Source organism: Pipistrellus hanaki (genome assembly GCF_964339955.1).
Source record: "Pipistrellus hanaki genome assembly, chromosome: 4".
NCBI classification, from domain to species: Eukaryota; Metazoa; Chordata; class Mammalia; order Chiroptera; family Vespertilionidae; genus Pipistrellus; species Pipistrellus hanaki.
Window position 1 is genome coordinate 15777853 of NC_140506.1, and position 23166 is coordinate 15801018.

The 23166-nt window shown below is 35.0% G+C and overlaps 1 protein-coding gene and 1 long non-coding RNA gene across 8 annotated transcripts in view; one reads left to right on the forward strand and one right to left on the reverse strand.

Moving 5' to 3' along the window:
• LOC311620991 overlaps window positions 1–2828 on the forward strand; it is a 59023-nt gene extending 56195 nt beyond the window's left edge. Inside the window, exon 3 of the long non-coding RNA XR_014794782.1 lies at window positions 654–2828. This is a non-coding gene — a long non-coding RNA (uncharacterized lncRNA). The remainder of the gene's footprint in view (window positions 1–653) is intronic.
• CDH18 (cadherin 18) overlaps window positions 1–23166 on the reverse strand; it is a 305298-nt gene that overhangs the window by 99352 nt on the left and 182780 nt on the right. The gene's annotated exons all lie outside the window — the stretch shown is intronic.

Genomic DNA, 23166 nt, shown 5'->3' on the forward strand with positions numbered 1-23166 from the left:
CGCTCATTCTTCACAATAAACTAAATTATGTACATGGAAGATTTTTTAAAAAAATTTAAGTTAGAAAACAATATATTTGTTTAAATGTAATAAAAAACATTTGCCTTTTTTGTAAACCTAGTTATGGATTCTTGAAGTGTTTTCATATTTTCTTTACTTCTCCAGCAAGAATATATTTAAGACAGAAGCTGAAACAAGAATTCATAGTGAATTACTTCCCACCCCCAGATACTTTCTTAATCTATGTATTCACTCCCGCAAGAATAAACAACAAATGGCATGAAAATCTATAAACTGCTTGTTTTGACCCATGCATTAAAAATGTACCACATAACAAATACTAATATGAAACTGGCTTCTTAGAAACCTTTGGATATATAAAAACAAAACAAACAAACAAAAACAAACAACAAAAGCCAGTCAGCTTAAGACTAACTAAAAATCAACACTAACAAATACTGTCACTACTCTTTTTCCTTTATCTATATAGTACACACTTCCTAAATTAATAGGGGGAAGGACGGATACATGAGTAAAATATTTCCTGAAAAATTTTGTTAGGAATAAAGCTGCCAGTAAATATCTCTGGATTTTTTTTTAAAGGGTTCCACCAGAATTGCTTGTCAAAGACATTTCCCCATTGCTCTTCCTAGGTAATGTGAGACAGAGGCACCACCATGACCATCAGAGGTCAGATATGCCACCAGTAGCTGCAGCACAATAACTCAAGTTCTGTCAAAGATGGTGCTAAGAAAAAGGAAGGAACGTTTAACCAGTGACAGGGTTTCATCTGGAAGATTCTCTGAGAAGGCAATTTTGTGTGAGACTCATAAAAATTATAAGATAAAACTTTACCAGCACTTCTAACCTACCGTGAAGAGCTCCTTGACCACACATAGGAACGAAGCTAAACGTGTCAACCTACACTTCTGTTTGTATTTGAAGGGAGAAGAGTCTGTGAAAGAATAAATACCAAATAATAACAAATAATCAATAAAGAATTATGGGTCATGAGGTTCATTTCATGAAACCCAGAAATTAACTGCAAAGACTTCAGGATCAGGCTGTCATAGGGTCTGGCTGTTTTGTTAGCTCTGAATTGACTTCACCTCTCAGAACAGCAGCTTCCACTCTTAGAGAGATTAAAATATGCAAGTTGTTGAGGTTTGATTAACTTCTTAGAAGAAGTTTTTGTGAAGTTATAAAAGTCATCTGAAATTCAGAAGCACTTAATCCATAATAGCTATCAGTGCTATTCATGTTCCTAATAAAATTTTATATAATTTTCATACAGTAAAATATACCGGCCATTTATTTGGTAGTTACAATTTACTGTTAATTTTAATTTTATTAATTCTATTTCATCTTTTAAACATTTTTATCATATTCACATTAGGTGAAACCAAATGATTAAACTACAATTTTATTGAGACTTTTTGTTTTACTGGCAATTTTTACGTTATTTGATGTGTCTATTTAATGTATTACTTCTGGCAGACCTAGTCTGACAGAAATTTGTCAAAGGTTAACACAGCAGAGTAGGTAGATTTAGCTCAGAGTGATGGCTGGAAAATCTTACTGAAGGCCCTCAAGGAAGTCACCAGTAGACGTGTCTCTGAGACCAATTTTGATGCAAAAGTAGACATTAGCAGGTAAGAAACAGGGCAAGGAACCAGGCAATGGGACTGCCCTTTTAAAAGGAGGGTACAGGCATCCTTATTTTGAGAAAAGACTGCAGCAATAAAAAGTTTATATAGGGATGGGAAGCATGCTCCTCATAAGGTAACTAGACTACAAAATGGTATGATATGTGAATAAGTTTGGTTTCTGTTCTGATGATGTTGGGAAGGAAAGGAGAAGATTAAAGCTTATAAAGCAAAATTGAAATGATTGCCTTCTGAGTGTTTGAAATAACTAAGCTGGGTATGAAGTACTGATTGAGAATTCTGAGACTGCAGTAAAAGAAAACATTCAGAAGAATAAAGGAGATGTAAGGTATGAGCTAAGGAGATATCAGAATTGGAAAATTATATTCAAAATTAAGATAGGAAATAAATAAATAAATGTTGCTTTAACTTACAATAATGCATTTTTTTTCCCCAGGAAGGGTTGCTAAATAGTGAAATGGCTTCATATTTCAGGTTAAAATTTTTTGGGGCATTTACTTGGATTTTGAATGACCTAGATTTAGATTTAGTCTTGTAACCAAAAATCAAACTATTTTTACTCCCATCATCCCTTTCCATCTGCTTTGTGAGCTAATCTTTTTTGAGACTCCTGGCTAGAACCTCAGACAAGTCCCAGAGCTTTTCAGGTACTCTATATAATATATACTATAAAACGTTTTTTGTTTTGTTGCTTAGGCATTAAAAATTCCAGACCAAATTATTCATTACATAACACGAGTCTGATCCAGAATAGTGGACCCCACGTTTGGATCTACTCCAGGCCTGTAAGCCTCCATGGCACAGGAACTGGTTGGTTTATTTTTGCTACATTATTTTTTAACTGCCCAAGATTTTGACCCAGATGAACGGAACCATTTGCTGAAAGCAACACAGTCACACAGGGCAGAGTTAACTGTAATCTTGGGTTGGTGCCCTCCCAATCATTGATGGTCTTTGTTTGATCTTTTCCAGGGACCATTTCTGACATTACTCACTGGGGACCTGCAAGGGCAGTCACCTTAATATAGACAATGTCCAAAGCTTTTCTGGCACTTCACTTAGCATTTCTACTTCATCCTTTGGATCAAGGGAGTGTAGCCCTTTTCTGATTAAGGGTTAACTTTTTAGAGTGTCCTCCTGAGCAGGATCCCCAATTTCTTTTATTTTCTGGTAGGCAAAGCACATTCCATCTTGCTGGAAATAAAGACTTGGCTACTCTAGCCCAGCGTTTTTCAATCGCTGTTCCGCGGCACACTAGAGATGTTGCCTGGTGTGCCGTAGGTGCAGACAAGACAAGAATTTTATAATTTTTCACTATTTTGTTTACTTAATATTTCATAATAAAGTAATTATAAAATACTTTCTTTGTGTTTATTTGATTCCTATTCAAGAGAATTACTTTATATATAGTCAATATACGCACAGAGTTAAATTTTTTAATATTTTCTAATGGTGGTGTGCCTCGTGATTTTTTTCATGAAACAAGTGTGCCTTTGCCCAAAAAAGGTTGAAAAACACTGCTCTAGCCTATGTTCTGTAGCCTCTGCTACCAGCTCATTGGGTCCTCAAGAGCCGGTGAACATGTGACATACCCTTACTGGGACTTCCATGGAACCTTCTTTATTGGGCTAAGGTGAAGGGAAACATTCCCTTCCTGGTCCAAGAATGGATTGGAAGAAGTGGTCAATGGGCCGAATGCTGCCAGTTTTCTATAATAAGATCCTCTCTTCCATATTTTCAACCATCGCCTCTCTTAGAGGAGGCAGGTGACTGATGAATGTTCCTCAAAGGACACTTGAGTAATTTCTCTGAGAGGTAAAGTGCAGCCATTCTTTACTTCTCACTAGAGGAAGGTGAGACAGGGCACTGTTGTATTTCTCAGTCTTTCTTTAGAGTCCTTTGCAGAAACTTTGAGACAATTGAATGAAGATAATTTGCAACCTGTTAGAGAAGCTTTTAGAGATAGAATATACTCATTTTGATTCTGATTTTGATTCCTGTGAGTTTAGGATATCAGGGACCCTGATGGAGAGGAAGAAAGAAGCAGGAAAACATCTATAATATTCTCTTTTTTGTCTTGTATTTTGAAGCTACAAAGAATGTCATGTCTACGTCACATGTATTTGAAAGAACTTTATAATATGTAAACTATATGTGGGTATATAAAATAGATAATATGTAAATATATAAATGGATGTGAAGATATATGAATAGATATATAGTATTAAATGTATATAATTAATTTAAGTATATATAGCATATATATGTACATCATATTGTGAATATGTGTATATGTATATGTCCATACATTTATGCACACACATCCATAAAGGTGATGAGACATAAATACTATTTTCCCCCACAAAATTTCACTTAGAACAATCTTTCAAAATCACCTATATTTGGTAATTATATGATTCATATATTATAGTATCCAATCTGATGAATAAGGAATAATGCACATATAAGTAAGAGATAATTTCTCTCTAAGTTATGTCTTTCATAACTTAGAGTTGGTTTCAGCTAGTATTTGTGGAAAAATGCATTATTTTGTTCATTACTGTGTTTGCCAATGTTTAAATGCTGTTGTTATACTAAACTCAACATTTCCTTCCTCACATATTTAGTAAACTGTTTCTCTGTATATTACCTGCATACAAGCAAAGGCAGTGGGTACCTCGTACTAATTAAGTACCAAATTGGATGTCTTCTCTCAAATGGTCCTTTCAAACTGCAGGGAAAAGTGACAACCTGCTTCAGAGCTGCACTGGGGACTGAGAGAATCAGTTATCACGGTGTCACTGGAAGCAGGATCAATTCATGTGCTCTGTCATCCTTAGAAAGTACTCTCTCACGGGCTGTCAGCAATAAATTTTACAGGATTTCCCCGAAGTCAATTGCTCCTTCTATTTGGGATTAAGATGAAAGCAAATTGATTCTTCCTATACACAGAGGAAGCCCAAGAGAAGAGATACTTTTAGTATACTCACGTCATTTTTTTTTTAACTGACAGATTTCTCCTGGCTCACTAATGTAAGGTTCTTAGTAATTGAAATTCTGGCTGTGAAATATATTCAGGCATAACCAGCATAAGTGCAATTTCCTTTCAAGCTACCATCCATGCAAGTAAGCAGGGAATTTACTTCTGAGCATCTTAGTTCTAACACACACACACACACACACACACACACACACACACACACCAAAAAAAAAGAAGAAGAAGAAGAAGAAGAAGAAGAAGAAGAAGAAGAAGAAGCAACACTTTTCAACATTTTAATTTGAATTATTATTACTATCGGGATGTCATATTAAATATAATTTTACATTATCTTCTAAAATTCACTCATAATCTCACTTTTGTCTTTTTCTTTAATCGAATTGCACAATTTTAGGATCAGCATTTAAAATATTTTAATAAACTTTTTCTTAAAATATAAATTCTTAGTAGAGAACATACTATAAAGCCAAACAAAATCACTTGCAAATAACCACCATTGGATTATACTGCCATTTAAACAAGTTCTACTGAAGTTTTTCTATAAGGACATAGGAATAAATTTTATAAGGACATAGGAATAAAATTTCTTCCTCCTTTTGAGCAGCATTGACATGTAGGTTAACTTAAGAGAATTATCTAAACTAAATTGGAATTTACTAAAGGTACACAACTACATAAAATGCTAGGTGAAAGAGACTAACATTACTAAAGAAAAACCAACAACAAGCGATCAAATGAAAATAGAAACTGATGGAATATAGAAAACACTACATTTCTATTAAATATGTTCATGCATGCCAACCACTCTTTTGACATTGTAAATTATATACTGTGCTTAATACTGTTTGTCATCATGGTCCCTAAGTGTACAAAATCTACAATTAATGCTTCAAGTAAGAGGCCACAACAAATGATTGACCAGGAAAGCAAATTATGTGATTAAGAACAAAAAAGGCAGAAAATCAGTGATGGTTACTGCTTGCCAATCAAGCATGCCCCATTCCATCACAGCCCATCTTAAAGAATAAGACCAAAGTGATGGAAGTTGTCCAAAGATCTGCTCATTGAAAGTAAGGAGATAAACAAAAAATCGAGCAGGGCCTGTATCAAACCTGGAAAAACATCTGAGGACCTGGAGTGCAGACTAGACACAGCAGTGTCAGCACCATCACAATCATGCCCAAAGCAAAAAGTCTGTGGTGTGGTGTTTTTAAGTAGGAGTCTCCTCCTGAGTCTTCACTGACTGACTTCAGGGGAGAAACACTTCCTGTCAACCCTTCTAGAAATTCTGTGGCTCCTCAGACCTTCTGCGGAAACGCCTGCTTCACGCTTCTCGCTTGTTCTTGTGGCAGAAATCTTAAATTTGTATGCCTTCTCTGGAACCTGCAGTATACCAGGCCACGTGCCAGCAGCATCCCTTAGGCTTTCTCTAAGGCAAGCTACAATTCATGAATGGGGTCCTTTCCTGGCCCACGGATTTCAGCTGGTTTTGTGTGTGTGCTGCCCAGCTGGCTGCTGAAATTTAGTCTTATCTTTGTGAGTACACACAGAGAACTAACCGCAATGTGGGGGGCTTTGGGGTTAAGCATGCTTAGTGCTGGGCGTGTCTGTGGACTATTTAGGGAAATCAGAATGTAAGGTAACCCCTGAAGCTCAATAGGAGGGTTCTTGATTGAGTGTGTGATGTATTTATTATGCTTTATGTCCTTTTATCTTTTTAAACACTCTTTTTTATTAAAGATATTTTTATCGATTTCAGAAAGGAAGGGAGAAGGAGAGACAGAAAAACTTCAATGATGAGAGAGAATCATCAATTGACTGCCTCCTGCATGCCACCTACTGGAGACTGAGCCCATAACCCAGGCATGTGTCCTGGCAGGAATCAAACTGGGGCCTCTATCCTGGTTCTTGGGTTGACACTTAACCACTAAGTAACCCTGGCCAGGTACTCCATGTCTGACTATCCTACTCGCTACTCTCCTAACCCATTCCTGCCTCCAGTAATGCAGTTCACAACTCAATATTCTGGATGGGGCGAGAGAGAAAAGCACGCCTCTTTGGTAATGTCTCACACAGTTGGGGCAGCCAGGCACTCACTCACACACTCTCACGTCCTGCATCGTGGGGAAATTGCAGGGCTAGAACGGCTCACTTGGCACTGAGCTGTTCTGCCTTGTGAAAGAATGACTTGGATAAAGTCAATTTTTTCCCCCTCTAAACATCTCTAATGTGTCCAAATTTGTCTGTTTCAATGGTGTGCTACAACTTCTACACTGGGAACCTGGACAAAGACATCCTCTAAGACAGTGTTCCACTGGAGATCCCACACTATGACTGAGAGGGTCAGGAGCCAGTTCCTGGTCTATTGCAGGGCCCACAACTGGGATGAGGTCTGTATGCTTATTATACAAGGGTAGACGAGTCTCCTCCCGGGTCTCTTAATATATGCTGTTGGATGCCACAGGTTTTGTGCATGGATTGGGGGCCAAATCATTGTTGTTGAGGGGGAGCTACTATGAGGACATTTTATTCAGCCATGTTGTTGATGTCGCTTAAGCATTCATCTTTAGACAGTGTTCTACCTGGACCCTAACTTAGTAGCACCAGGCCCTCTGTGTAAATGTACAGAAATCAATGTAGTAAAGACTTACACATAAGACCTGAAGTTATAAAACCCTTATTTGAGTACATCAAATGAAGAAGCTTCCATAGAGCAAAAGCAACAGACAACAAAATAAAAAGGCAACCTACAAAATGGGGGGGGGGGGGGGCATACGGTAGTCACCCCTTATCCAAAGGGAATATGTTCCAAAACACCCCCCTGGATGCCAGAAACTGTGAATAGTACTGCAATCCTGTACACAAATGCACTCTATGTATACATACACACCTATAATGGAATTTAATTTATAAATTAGGCAATTTCATAGTTAGAAAAGTTATTTTTTGCCACAGATCAGCAATTTTTAACTGCTGTGCCACAAGAATTTTTAAAACATGCAATAACTGACTATTTAGTAAGGGGTACTGGCTTCCTTTCCCTTAGGTTGTCAAATTTAAAAAAAAAATGACAAGAGACAAAAACTATACTTCCTTTTGTCAGATAGGCAAAAAATGTAACATACTCTTTGGTGTGCCACAGAACTTTAGTAATTAGTTTATGTGTGCCATGAGATGAAAGAGGTTAAAAATTGTTGCCATAGATCATAGCCATCTTAATGTATGATTTTTTTCTGTTCTAATATGGAAAGTTGAGAACTTTCACTTTTTTACTTAATGTAAGCACTTTACAGCTTCTCTTCAGCATATCCAAATCGCCTGCTTCACTACTGGTGTGCTTGTGGTCACTGCAGAGAACAGCAAACGTTACCTGAGCACAAGCACTGCAGTAAAGTGGCAGGCAATCGGGCATCCCAGACAGCCTCTCAGTGACAGATGGGTGGGCAGCACGGACAATCAGATGTGCTAGACAAAGGGATGATTCACATCCTAGGCAGGATGGAGTGAGATGATGTGAGATCTCATCACGCTACACAGAATGGTGTGTAATTTATTGAAAAGTTAGGAGTTGTTTATTCCTGGGTTTTTCTATTATATATTTTGAACTGGCCTGGACTGTGGGTATCTGAAACCTAACCTGCATTTAAAGGGAGACGACTCTATTTGCAAATCACATATTTAATAAGAGTTGCATTCAAAATATTTTTTAAGAAATTGATGCAACTCAATAGCAAAACAAAACAACAATACAAAAACAAAGAAACAATCCTATTCAAAAATGGCTGGAGGAACTGAATAGACATTTTTTCTAAAGAAAACAAACAATGGCTTCAGGTGCATAAAAAGATGCTCAACATCACTAATCATCAGAAATGCAAATAAAAACCAAAATGAAAAATCACTTCACCTCTTTAGAAGAGCTGTTACAAAAGGAAAGGAATAGGAGGCAAGAATGTGGAGAGAAAATCCATTTTTGCTATTGATGGTAATACATATCCATATCAGGATAGCCACTGTGGAAAACAGTATGGAAATTCCTCAAAAAGTTAAAAGTAGAACTAATACTTGATAGAGAAATCTCATGTTTGGTTATATATCCAAAGGGAATGAAATCAAATATCCAAAGGAAATTAAATAAGGACCTCAGAGAGTTATCTGTAGTCCCATGTCCATCACAGTATTATTTACAATAACTACACAATGGAAACAAACTAAGTGTCCATGTATGAATGAATGAATGAATGAATGAATGAATGGTTATATCACTTATACATTGAATCTGAAAGAACTAAACTCATAGAAACAGAGAGTAAAATACTGGTGGCCAGAGATGGGTGGTGGGAGAAATGAGGAGATTTTGGTCAAAGGGTACAAATTCCGGTTACAAGCTCAATAACTCTTGGAACCAACTATAAAGCATGATGAATACTGTTAACAATACTGTTTTATATGCTTAAACATTATTGAGAGAGTGGATCTTGGACATTTTCATCACACAGGAAAAAAAGGTGATTATTGGAAATTATGGAGGTATTAACTCTACTATGGTAATCAATTCTTACCATATTTGTTAATCAAATCACCACACTGTACATGCACATTGAAAAAAATTATAAAATGTTACATAGCAACTATATTTCAATAAAGATGAAAAATATAAATGCCAATTTAGCTTGTGTATGTGTGTGTTGGTAAAGAATAACCATTTATAACTGCCTAGTTAACCATATAACTGCCTAGTAAAAAGTAGGGCTAAGCTGATTATAATGATAAAAAATAGTGATAGAATGGTGTATGAATGAAAAAGGTAGAACAATTAAATACATTTGGCAGTTTTGCATTGGTTTTTGGTCTACAAGGATATGTAACATATTAAAAAACAAGGTTAGAATAGCAATAATCTCTTTTGTGTATGAGAACTATAAATACTAGATTAGAATTTTGTTAAATAAACCTGTATTCTCCTGTGGCATTATTCAGTTTGCTATCTAACTAAATCAAGATCTATTTGTATATGAGCTTTTTATTTGGGAGATAATGTATCAAACTGGAAAAATGATAACATAATTAGAAATACATTTAACATCATATGTTTAAAAATAAATTAATCTGTATAATATGTAGAAAAAGATGCCAGTTTTCCAATAACATAACTTTCCACATAAAACTTTGAAAAATAAATCTCATAATCAAGAGTTGGTATTATCAATGCCTTCATAAAAGCCTTATGAGATATTTATGCTCTTAAAAATACTATTGTCTTCTAAGTATTATATAAAATACATTTTGTAATACAATACAAATATTTTTCAATTATTTTAAATAAATTTGTTTAGATAGCTGAATCTAATTGTAATCTATGGTCTCTGAGGAAATGAAAGGTTTCGATTTATTTTAAATATTGTGTATTTGGAAATAAGTTGTCTAGAAACTATACTTTTAGTTTTGTTGAATCAGCTTTAAATGCATTACTGACTGAAAATTTCAATGAAACAACTTGCTTTTCTATCTTCAAATGAGTTGTACTTTGAAACAACTTGAAAACCATTATTTATTTTCATCACTTAGAATCTCTTGTTTCTTAGACCAGGTGAGGAATAGCAATTTCTCCTGCAGGCATTTGAGAAGAAATAACATCTATTCTTCTCAGACTGTTCCAAAAAATTCAAGAGGAAGGCACACTTCAAGCTCTTTCTATAAAGCCAGAATTACCCTAATTCCAAAACCAGATAAAGATGCTACAAAGAAAGAGAATTACAGGCCAATATCCCTGATGAACATAGATGCTAAATTCTAGCAAATTGTATCCAGCATTACATTAGAAAGATCATACACCATGACCAAGCGGTATTTATTCCAGAGATGCAAGGCTGTTACAATATCTGCAAATCAATAAACGCGATACATCACATAAACAAATTGACAGACAAAAATCACATACGTAATCACATCAACTGATGCAGAAAAGGCATTTGACAAAATTCAACACTCTTTCCTGATAAAAACTTTCAGCAAAGAAGGAATTGAGGGATCATACCTCAACATAGTAAAAGCCTAATATGACAAACCTACAGCCAACATCATATTCAATGGGCAAAAACTAAAACCATTTCCGCTAAGAACAGGAACAAGACACAGATGCCCACTTTCACCACTCCTGTTCGACATAATACTGGAAGTGCTACCCACAGTGATCATATAAGAAGAAGAAATAAAAGGCATCCAAATTAGAAAAGAAGTAAAAATTGTCCTTATTCGCAGTTGATATGATGTTATATATAGAAAACCTGAAAGACTCCAATGAAAAAAAACTACTAGAATTAATAAATGAATTGGGCTATGTAGCAGGATACAAAATTAACACCCAGAAGTTCTTTTTAATTCTTAACAAAAAAGTTTACAGTTTGCCCAAAGGGACTGTGGGCTCGCCAGCTGAGGTTTGAGTGCAGGGCCTCTCTTCCCATGTACAACACTGATCTCTAATCACTTGTGTGAGAGCCTTGCCCAGGGACAAATTGCACTAGAGGGAATTGAGGATGTGTTGTATCTAAAATTAGTCTTCTGCTAACTAGAACAATTCTTCTATTCAAAATCAAAGCTACTTTTGCAAATATTTCTAAATTCACATATCATTACTCCTGCATTGCTGTTATTTCTTAGCTGTTATTTTAATTGTCTCCTTAAACTAAAATTTTGCACTTGCATTTTTGTATATAGCATCTATGTTTGCATTTTTGTATTCATTTTTATATGTGGTATCTGAGCATAAAATATTATGTTCTTCCCAGCAAGGAATGACAGCATGTGCATGTCATGTCAACACCAGACAGGTTCTCTGTTACATCTCATGGCTTGTCAAGGAGGTGAATTATTGCAACATTGGCCCTTGAGTAAACAGCAAAAACTGTATTAGACTTGTTACCTGCATGACTCAACAAGTTTATTTCTATTCTTTTTTAATATATACAGATCAACTTTATTTTTTATTTAATTTTCCTATTGCCATTTATCCCCTCTTGGACCTCTACCCTCTTTACCCCACCATCACGACACTACTGTCCATTTCAATGAGTTCTCTCACATTTTTTGCTCAATTCATCCAACATCCCTCCCCTCTCAGCAGAGCTGTCTGCCTGCTCCCAAAACAGAGTCTGTCTCTATTTTGCTTGGTAGTTCAATTTGTTCATTAAATTCTGCATATAACAAAAATTATATGGTACTTTTTCATTAAGTTTCTTAATTAATAAGACCATTTAACAAACCCTAAAAGGAATACAGTATGTACTTTCCAAGGTTTCCAATATTATTTATATAATTTATTCAAACTGTCTATGAATCTATTTTAAATATAAAAGGCACCCCAGGTGGGTAGTTATATTATTGCTTTTAATTATACAATTGCTGATAATAAAAAGTGCCAAGTTTGAATAAATTTATTTTGCTCAGTGCATTTGTTTGATAATTAAGAGCTTTTAAAATGTTTAGTATTTGCAACAATTGTATCAAACAGGGTTTTTTAAAAATGTAAGATTTTCAATATGTATTTTTAAATATATTTTATTGATTTTTACAGAGAGTAAGGGAGAGGGATAGAGAGTTAGAAATATTGATGAGAGAGACACATTGATCAACTGCTTCCTGCACATCTACTGGGGATGTGCCCACAACCATGACTGGAATCAAACCTGGGACCTTTCAGTCTGCAGGACAATGCTCTATCCACTGAGCCAAACCGATTAGGGCAAATTTATCATATATATATATATATATATATATATATATATATATATATATATATATATATATATATATATATATAAATGCTAAGTGTCTGACCATTCAACTAGTTGTAATGATGTGCACTGACCATCAAGGGGCAGACACTCAACGCAGGAGCTGCTGTGATGTACACTGACAACGTGGACCTTGTGGCCACAAAGCAACCCCCAGCTTCCCCCAAGTGGGACACAGGCCCTGATACCACCCTGGAGCAACAGCCCACCAAATAACCCCCAACACGGCTCAGACCCCATGATGCAAAATGCAGCCCACAGTCCAGCCCAGCCTAGAAACAGTCACTGTGGGCACCCGGTAATAGAGTCACTTAGCAATGCCCAGCTTCCTCTCCCTAGCAATGACGAGCCTCCTTGCAGTTTCTTCAGCATGGTAACAAGACTTGCTCCATAGCCAGATGCAAGCATTTCACACTTTCACCAAATGTCTGTGAAGCATTTTCCCGTGCCTCATCTCATTTGGTCCTCACAGAAATCCTCCAATAGGTAGATAGGAAACTCGGTGGAATCCTATTTTCTTTTCATTAGCTAGAAAGTGAAGATTTAGAAAGTTTAGAAACTTGACCCGACTGAAAAGAAGTATGAAATGGTGGACCTTGAAAATGACTTCAGGTTTTCTCCCTGCATAGAATACAGTCAAACACTGCTGCAGCTAATATTTTACTTGGTTCTCCCTGCATGATCTACAATAATAATCTGCTTTGTGTTGATATTTACTGCTGTGTCGCTCACAATTACCTGAAAGAGAAGTTGGGTTACTTCACTGGGCTGGATAAAGTTTAGCTACATATGAAAGCAGATCTAATTAAGCAAATTTATACTATAGAAGGCTAAGTTGACTTGCACATGTGCCATACACATAAAGCTTTAGCTGGTGACAATTAGAAGCATGTGTTTCAATCTGTCATTGTTGATCGTGAATTTAGTTGACACTTCTATTATAGAGAAAAGGTAAATAGTGATATTAAAATATTTATTCTATTTAATTTTTTTTAGTATGCATGAATCCGTGCACTTGGCCACTAGTAAAAATATAAGTACTTGCCCAGAATGTCCAAGATGCTGACTATTCTTATGTATTTTAAATGTATTTAAATATGCTGGCTTTTATTTCAAACTGTCATATGTTACCAATATGAACAGTGGTATGGAGCTGATGAAATTTCACAGATATTTTAAGGGGGGAAAATAACAAATGGATTATTTAGTCTTTTAGTATGTTGTTTCTTACTAGTACTATGAAGAATAGAGGTAAATATCACTGTACAAAAATTCTTACTGAAAATTTATATTTCAATGTCATAGATATATGTTTTATCACTTGAAATGTACTTAACTGCATAGTTTGTATCATGTGCACATTTCAGTTCTAGAAGCTTGGGGTCCCCTAACCTGTTTGATAAAATACAATCTCTTTTTTATTAACTATCTATTATAGCTTTCATATTTAATTTATAACAGTGTAATGATCTATAAACCACATGCCACTGTATCTGCCCTATTTTTCTCTATCCATGAATTAATTTTGAGTTATGTTTTACCCAAGACATGTATAGTGTACAAATTAATGCAAAACTGTGCAGAATAAAACAATGTATAGCTGTCTTTAAAATTATAGCATACTGCTTCTATACTTTCATTGCCAGAACAAAAAAATACTATTGATATATATGTGAGGATAATAAGTACATAGGCTTATTTTGCTGGTATAATTTTAGAAACAATGCAAAATGAACAAAGAAAACATGGGGTAAATAGTAAAAAAAAATGGGGAATGAATGTGCTGTCATTCTCTATTTTGTGAAACATAGATGAGAAAAGGTCATCTAAAATCCTGAGATACTATAAATTACACTAAAGTACTCATCTAGCAGAACTGTTTTCTTGGGTGGTTAATTATTATAATAATGCAACTGTGCATTAAATCTAACAAAACACTTTCAAAAATGTTTTCCTTTATGTTGCAAACAGGCATTTGGACATTTATGGAACCTTTCAAATAATGACAATTTTTTAAGAGGAAAATGCTTTAGTGAGGAAATATAATGGTTCTATTTTCATGAAACTTTATAATTCACAGCTTTATCTTTTATTTTTGCAATATTTTACAATATGCAAAATATATATTGATGCTAGCTGATATTTATAAATATGAACCCGATTATCTCCTATGTCTGCAAGTTAAGTAAGTATGACTAAAGTACATGAAAATTGATTGGAGGAATCAATTTTGAATGCCTCTATTCCTGCTTCTTAAATTCTTAGCCTGCAAGAGTGGATATGGGAGCAATTATAAGTTAAGACTTCAAAACCAGAATGAACAAAATTGAAACAGACTCAGACCTAGAGAACAGACTGTTGGTTGACAGAAGGAAGGGGGTTGGAAGACTAGATGAAAAGGTTAATAAGTGCAAATTGGTAGTTACAATATAGTTATATATCGTTCATAATGTAGTAATAACTATATATGGTGCCTAGTGGATACTAGAAACATCAGGGATAATATTTTGTAAAATATATGATTGTCTAACTGCTGGAAGCCACCGCCCATTGTCCTCACTAGTAGAGAGATGTGGAAAGGGAATCTGAAAGGCTGGTCAACCTTGAAGCTCTGAAAGGTCAAAGCTAAGCACTCATTGTTTAGTTGAGACAATGGTAGCTGAAGCAGCCTTCACCTGTTAGTCTTATGCAAATTCTTGCTGATTGGCTATTATTAGCATTGCTACCTAAAGGCTATGGATATATCCCTTAGTCTTAATAAAAGGGATAGCAAGGCCAGAGCAGGGTGTAGTCCTCTCTTGGGGTTCCACTTGGCCCTCATTTCTCAAATTAATATTTTTCTAGTCTCTTTCATTTGTTTGTGGCCTCCTCCAGAACCCAAACCCTGAACCACGTGGGACGTGAAAAGGGGTTTCCACATCTAACCGCTATGCTATATACCTGGACTAATACAAAATTATATTGAATGTAAGCTGTAATTGAAAATAAAATATAAGAAAAATTAATTTTATTATAGTTCTCAATTAAAACCTCTTCCTTAATTTTTTTTACATTTGGATAACATATGCCTCTATTTTTGTTTTATTATTATTTAAATCCTCACCCAAAGATATGTTTCCATTGATTTTTAGTAAGAGTGGGAGAGAAAGGGAAAGCAGAGAGAAATACCGATGTGTGAGAAACATCAATTTGTTGCCTCCTGCACATGCCAGGACCAGGGCCAGTCTGGGGAGGAGCCTGCAGCCAGAATCAAATCCTGGACCCTTTGGTCCACAGTCTGACATTCTATCCACTAAGCCAAACAAGCTAGGGCTACTTTCATTTTTAAATTATCAATTAAGATTTTGCTGAAAAAATAATTTCCCCCCAAAATTAAATTAATAAGTGACAAAAATAAAGAAATACAATTGAATACAATAACTAATATAGTATTAACAGAAATTAATATTTTTGTGTTTTTTAATATGTTTTTATTGATTTCAGGGACAGGGAAAGAGGGATAGAAACATCAATGATTAGAGAAAATCATTGATAGGCTGCCTTCCGCACGCCCCCTATTGGGGATCAAGCCTGAAACAAGAACATGTGCTCTGACTAGGAATCAAACCGTGATCTCTTGGCTCCTGGGTAGACAGACGATCAACTACTGAGTCATACTGGCCAGGCAAGAATATATATTTAAAATGATTTAAGTATTTCACAATATTTTATCTGTACAAAATAGTTAAAACTGCCCTTGACCAGAATCAAACCTGGGACCTTTCAGTCTGCAGGCCAATGCTCTATTCACTGAGTCAAACCGGTTTCGGCTATATTTCATTTTTACCGTGAGATTTGAATGAGATAATTCTGGGATATTCTCTCTGAGTCTGTGCATGTGTGGTCTTTGTTTGAACTTGTGAAAGCTGTTGAATATGTATTGTAAGAATAATTTCACCCAGACTTTAAAACTGACACAAATCCTGTTTAATATTCTATTTATTTCTATGACTCTAATTAGCATTGAAGAAACATAAGATAATAATGATTTCCCACTTATTTTTAAATGTTTCTGTATTCTTCTAGGGCATTAGACCACTATCATCAAAAGACCTGTTATAGTAATTTAAAGTATAAATGCTATCTATTTAATTAATAGGAGATAACTACAACTATCAAGAATGGCTGCAGAGAATTATAGTCAGTACTACATAAAATAATAAAAGACATCAGCTGAGCTCAGTTTTGAATAAAAATAAATGAAAGTCAAAGAGGTCAGTGTGGTTTAAATGATGTGTGAGTGAAAGGGATTTTTTAATAATTAAAAATGGTCTTGTAATGAATGTTTCTTAATTAATTGTCAAAATCACGAAATGAAGGTGACTGTAAGGCTCAGTACCATTATGTTCCCTGACTGGATGATGTCTCGGCCATGAAGAATTTCAATGCAAACATTTGTGTCCTGTGTTAGCACCACACCTATTCAGACAAATATTTAGTAATATAGATCAGTTTTAAAATAGTCTATTTTGCTGTATTTAACCATTGTTATTTTTGAGGCTATATTTAAATAAGAAATTAAGTATCTAAATCTGAAATACTAAATATAATTCCTTTTGTACTCAGCTATTTTTTCACTCGCTGTTTGAATAGGCATTTATAAAGTAAAACAACTAAATTATCAAGACAGAATATTACATCAAGCTTGGCTTGTGCAATCTTTTGTAATGGCTACTTTACCTGAAGGGGAGAAAAGGAACATTTGTATTGCTGAAAAATTCAGTCTATCTCAATACTGTGATACATGTTTGTATCATACATACAAACACATGTATGTATGTATATATCACATACACATATGATAAGTAAAAAAAGAAATGATGTCACCTGTGTGTTCTTCAGTCAGCAAAAATTTACAGAGTTCCTATTCCAGACCTTGTACAGATACAGCAAATATGTCAGTTAATAACAACCCCAAGGAGAAATCAAAAGATAAAATCCAAACCCATTTTTATCTTCTAGATTAGGGGTGTCGAACTCAATCAGAGAAGGGGCCAAAATCTAAAATCCAGCCTAAATCACGGGCCAAATGGTTTACTGAACAGTCATAAACTGACAATGTCATAAACTGACAGCGGAGTGCAGTGATGACAGCGCAGTGCGGGCCACATTGCAAGGCCTGGCGGGCTGGATTTGGCCCGCGGGCCTTGTGTTTGACACATGTGTTCTAGATCTTAGTGGCTAGGTCTATGTTGGGTTCTGAGTGGGGCTTGCAAATTTGCATGTCTAGCAATTTCCCAGGCAATTTGAAAAAGAAGAAAATCTTGCCAATTTCAATTAATCAAAGACAATCACCTAAGAAGAAAAACATGAGTCAGTATCCACTAAAGTAGTTTTAAAAATTGTTTAAAATATAATTTGGTTAATGGAAGAGACTATACCAAAATATTTAAGGAGTTCATTATATGACCTTAATTATTGTAAACTCTATATCTAGATTTCTATTTCTGAGCTTCAGAGAACTTGTTTTGTTATTATGTAAAATTATTTATTGCAAAATATCATTTAAATCATCTCTGAAGTTTAGAGAACTTATAAACACTTTAAAATTAAGATTCAAAATATATAATTACTACAATTCTCTTACTGAGAGTTACATTCTTATTACTTCTTACTTCACTTTTAGAATAAAAATAACTATAATTTTCAATTTAGAGCAATTACTATTTCCCAAAGTTGAGTAAAAGAGTTGAAATTAACTTACTGTTTTAAAAAGTTTTTAAAAAGTAGATTAAAATCATCGAAAATAACTAAAGTGTATCTTTTGTGGGAAATTTTGATTGGGCACGATTTCATTATCTATAATAATCTTATCTAATAATAGAGAAACATGTAAATTGACTGTACCTCTGCTATGCCCACAGCCAATCAGAGTGCATATGCAAATTAACCCAACAAAGATAGTGGTTAATTTGCAAAAAACTGGATACTGGGAACCTCCTTGCACCCAGGTCACTTCCAGCTGGTGATCAGAGGGGCAGGGGGAGGGCCCTTTCCAAAACTAAAGCCTTGGGTGGAAGCTTTAGGCTTGGGAAGGGGCTGAGCCTGTGATCAGAGGTGTCAGGCCTAAAGCCTGGGGTGGAGGGAAAGGGGAAAAAAATCAATGGAAACATATCCTCAGGTGAAGATAAAAAGAAACATAAAGAAAGAAATGTCATATCCTATGAAAGACACATCTAGAAAATGCCTAAAGAAAGGTGTCTTGTTTTCATGGTGAAGGGTCTGAAGTTGATGAAAATACCTTGGTGGCTGCAGAGACTCGCAGTGGCTGCAGCAGCAGGGTGATGGGGCTGGTGCCTTCCCTTGATCAGCCTGGCTGCCTCCTGAAAAGGGAGCAGGCCTAAGCCATCAGTAGGACTTCCCTTGAGGGCTCCCAGTATGTGAGAGTGGAAGGCTGGGCTGAGGACTCCTCCTTAGTGCAAGAATTTTATGCTTCTGGCCACTAGTCTATAATAATAATAATAATAATAATAATAATAATAATAATAATTAGTATTATTATTATTAATAGCAGTATATGCTAATTAGACCAGACAGCTGAATGACCTACCAGATGTCCTTTCAAGCAACCTTCCAGATGAAGCCAGGGCTGAGAGGGCCGAGGCAAGCCACTGCCGCTGAGAGGACTGAGCCCCTTGCATTGATTTTGTGCATCGGGCCTCTAGTTTCCATATAATTAGTAAGATGTACCCCTCTCCACATCCATTCCTGAAAAATCTTGATATATAACTTAGGCCATGCATTTTAGTTTCTCTAAAACTGGACTTATATTTTGCATAGAAAATAAAGATTGTAAGTAAATAAAAATAAAATTGAATGATGCCTCTAAGAAATATTACCAGGAATACTGAAGCTAACCAAACTAGGTCAAGTTCCATTCCAAATGCCATCTGATCCATCACAGCTTGGAACACTTTTCCACATCCCTGCTTTGCACACTTTACATACATAAGCATGGGCATGCACATACATGTACAAAACATTCAGAGGAACACAATCCCAGCCTCCAGGTATAAGAAAGAATTTCTACCACATCAATAGGTCTAGTCTTCTCAATGGTTAATGAATGGAAGAGCATATTTAAGTTTTTCAGGCTTTTTTCTCTCAAGCTGCATGCTCCCACCACAACTGTTCACTGTTTTGAAGATTGTTCTGAGTAATAATGAATGAAAAATAAAAAGCAGGTAATGAGAAGCCTACTTAGCAAACTGAAAAGCCTATTTAGGAAACTGAGTATTTTTAATGAACAATGTTGTATTTTTTTCTATATCCCCATATATTTTGAATTCATAAGTTATCTGATAAGAAAATAAGGAAATTAAATATATATTAAATTAATATATATTAATTGGCTTTATATATATTAATTGGCATATATATATATATATATATATATGCCAATTTAGAAAGTCTTAAAGGTAAAATATAAACTTTGATAGATATTAAAAGACCTTTAGTATTTTTGAGTCCACATTTCTCTAGTTTAACAATTATCTTGCTGCAGTCCCTGGTACATGGTTTCTCAAGCTAATTCATAATTAAGCTCTGTGTGCGTGTGTGCCTGTGTGTGTGTGTGTGTGTGTGTGTGTGTGTGTGTGTAGTAATTTTTTTCTCTTTTTTCTACATAGTCTACTAGAGTCTCTGGCCCTGTGGAAGAGATGAATGCTAATGAATGTTTATTGAATGTTAATGAATATTTGTTGAATAAAGGAATGACAAGGTCAACTATGTATGATGGATGACATAATGTAATCAAATTAGGCTCAGGCGAAGGAGGCCTAGGAGAAAAATGATGTTAAAAGGAAAGGAGATCTTGATGCAGATTGAAAACAGTGCGAGACAACACCTAGAACAGTGCCTGAGACAGAGTGGAGCTCAGATCATTAGTGGGAAAGTGTTGTCCTTTTATTTATTTTGATTTCCATGGGGCAAAATAATACTTTCCTCCTGATGTGTGACCAAGTGCATACATTCAAGCATGCATGAGTGAAAGGGCTGGGGAGCAGTGTCATAGCTCCAGATCTGTGTGTGTGCAAAGAAAAATTGCAGCAATCTGCTGGAAAGATACAGCTATAATTATTACTTTTTCTGCATTGACCTTCTGTCTCCAAACTAATGATTTGTTTATTGAGCAAGTACACATTAAGGGCATAATGTGTGGTTGTGCTGTATCTTTGCTACAAAGGGTAATATTTACATTATCATTTCAGTATTAAATCTAAGGTTGCAGGGCTCTTTAATAGCACCTTGCAAACCAGAAAAAGAACAAATGAATGATTAGTGTATCTGCTTATACAACAGAAATAGCTCTTCTATAGTCTACTTCATGTAAAATTTAGGACACATTAAAAGTCTAAAAATGCATGAGGTTATGTGCGTGTGCGTTTGCCTGACATACAGTCAGTTATAAAAATAGCCACAAAATTGCAATTATTGTTCAAAAGTTCACTGGCAATGGTTCATGTGCTTGATCCTTACCCAGGTTTCAGCATTGCAATCAGCATCCTGTGGGCTGCAATCAGGAACTGGTTAGTGTTCTCCCAGTTGACAGTTCAAATAACTTTAATTCTAAGAGTCCAAGTCAGAATTTATTGCAAGCACTGGGTAAAGCAAACTTTGTGACAACAACCAAAGTTAAGTATCCTTATGTGTGTGGGGAGTCTAAACAACTTTTAGAAATTAGTACATCTTTAATATCAGCAATCAAAAGTTGGAAAATAGCCTCAAACATGGATGTCAAAATACGATTGACTACACTGTGCTTGCTCTATTTATTTACTGTAAAAGAAGATTAAATATTTGGACATTTACTTTTAATATACATTGGAATATAACTTTACTGCAATTAAATGATATAATAATTCATTGATATGAATAGAGAATAATATGAGTATATCTTTGATAGAATGTGTATACATTTTTTAATGTTCATAACTAACAGGGAATTAGGGCAGATATTGGTATTCCCATTTTATGGAAAAGAAACAAGCTCAGGGTCATGTGTTGGTGAAAGGTCCCAGGTTCGATTCCGGTCAAGGTCATGTACATTGGTTGAGGGCAGGGGATGTGCAAGAGGCAGCTGGTCGATGTTTCACTCTTATTGACAGTTCTAGCTCTCTATCTCTCTTCCTTCCTCTCTGTAAGAAATCAATAAAAAATATATATATATTTTAAAATCCATTTATGAGTAACCTAGAATAAATTGTGTCAGCATATAAGGATGTGTCATAACCAACATAAACTTTAGTGGCACAGAAGACTAAGTTTGTTTAAATATTGTCTCCACCGATAACATTTTTAAAGTTGAGTCCTATTTCAAATGACACCACAGGGCTGGTTTTTCTCAGTGCTTAAGCATTGACCCATGAATCAGGAGATCACAGTTCTATTCCTGGTCCGGAAATATGCCTGGGTTATGGGCTTGGTCCCCAGTAGAAAGCATGTGGGAGGCAGCCAGTCAATGATTCTCTCTCATCATTGATGTTTCTATCTCTCTCTTCCTCTCTCTGAAATCAATAAAAACATATTTTAAAATAAATAAATAAAATGATATCATCTATAGAACTATCACAGGATCCACCCCGTTTCAATAATACTAAATACATTTACTATTTACAAAAGTTGTTTCAAATAACATCAAATATCATCTGAATCTATTGAGAAAATATAATGCACCTTGTTCATTTGAATAACTGTAAGGGCTGGGTTGGAAATTTTGTTTCTGTGTCCTGGTAATTTTTTGTTTTTTAATTCAAGAAGGAAGACTGTCAGAAATTTACACTAATTTCCTCCCATTAACTGAACATAATTTAGCATTTCACATAGTCTTGCACACACAGGGCAAGCAATAAATACGGACAATGAATGAATCAGTTGAAGTGAATTTTACAATGAGCACTTTTGCTTTTATATGAGTTATAGAAATAACTGGAAGCTCCAGGTGAAACACATAATGTAATGTCTATTAAAAAATGAATCAACTTTGCAGGGAAGTAGAACACATCATGCTTTATGTGCTGAAACTATGATCCCTGCTCCCAGATACATCCTAATACTTAACAGTTGCTGCAGGTGATTTTCTGACTTTTAAAGTATAGAGTGAATTTAACTTCATGGTTTATTTGGATGAGAACAATTAGTGATAGATCAATATCAGTTATATATTTCATGTAATTCATGTTACTAGAACTAAGTAAAACTGATACATTATTTAAATTATTTATAAATGCAAAATTATATATTAAATGCATATTTATTTTTACTGCATGCATATCGGCTATCATAAAGGGTTTATATTTTAATTCTTAATGTATGATTTAAATAGTTCCATTTTATTAATCATGGCACTAGAAAACTATAAAACATGGATCATTCTATTCAAGGTTTATTCATAAACCTGACAAAACTACAGAAAATCATCCAAAGAAAAGTTGACACAGTGGTTTGATTGCATACTCTTAACAAAAGGCTCCGCTTTTTAACAAAGGAAGAAAATATACAGAGAAAAGTTAAATAGTTCTAAAATAAGAGAATACAATTATTTTCTGGCCACAAATTGAAAAATTTCACTCTGATGACCCCACAATGGACCTGGTAATAAAAAGCCTTTATGAAGATTATTGTATGATGATGTTAAATTTGACTTTGGGTCACACAATGCAATAGAAAG